Below are 1049 nucleotides of genomic sequence, written 5' to 3'. Positions count from 1 at the left end.
GCTCTTCCACCCCAAATCAGTCTGGGATTCTGTGATTCCAGAATTCCTCAACATCACTCCCTTTTCCCGGCTGGGCTGGAGGGCAGCAACCCCTGAGGTTTGGGATTTGGGAGTTGGGAAGGCAAATTTCATGGGAAAAAAAAGGATTCCAGGTGGAGATCGGGGTGTCCTGAGCTTTGAGGGGGAGTTTTCCTGCATCCAGGGGTTTGGGATAATCCTGAGATGTGCACCCAAGGGTTTGGGATAATCCCAGGATCAGCTTTTGGGGGTTTGGGATAATCCTGGGATCTGCTTTTGGGGTTTTGGGATAATCCTGGGATCTGCATCCAGGGATTTGTGGGATAATCCTGTGATCTGTATCTGGGGGTTTGGGATAATCCTGGGATTTGTATCCGGGGGTTTGGGATAATCCTGGGATCTGCATCCAGGGGGTTGTGGGATTATTCTGGGATTCATCCAGGGTTTGGGATAATCCTGGTATCTGCATCCAGGGTTTTGTGGGATAATCCTGGGACCTGCTTTTGGGGGTTTGGGATAATCTTGGGATCTGCACCCCGGGGTTTGGGACAATCCCAGGATCTGCTTTTGGGGATTTGGGGGATAATCCTGGGATCTGCATCCAGGGATTTGTGGGATAATCCTGCGATCTGTATCCAGGGGTTTGTGGGATAATCCTGCGATCTGTATCCGGGGGTTTGGGACAATCCTGGGATTTGTATGCGGGGGTTTGGGATAATCCCGGGATCTGCATCCAGGGATTTGTAGGATAGTTCTGGGATCTGTGTCCAGTGGTTTGTGATAATCCTGGTATCTGCGTCCAGGGTTTTGTGGGATAATCCTGGGACCTGCTTTTGGGGGTTTGGGATAATTTTGGGATCTGCACCCCGGGGTTTGGGATAGTCCTGGGATCTGCTTTTGGGCGTTTGTGGGATAATCCTGGCCCTGTGGACCAGGCCATCCCAGCCCGGTGATCCCATTAATGCTGGAAAAGTGGGAAAAGGGTTATGGCACCGAATGTGGGTCCGAGCTGGAGCTGGGACAATTTTGGA

Source organism: Malurus melanocephalus, unplaced genomic scaffold (genome assembly GCF_030028575.1).
Source record: "Malurus melanocephalus ecotype Western Australia unplaced genomic scaffold, MMel_1.1 scaffold_1823, whole genome shotgun sequence".
Lineage (NCBI taxonomy): Eukaryota > Metazoa > Chordata > Aves > Passeriformes > Maluridae > Malurus > Malurus melanocephalus.
Note: the sequence above shows the minus strand (reverse complement) of the source record.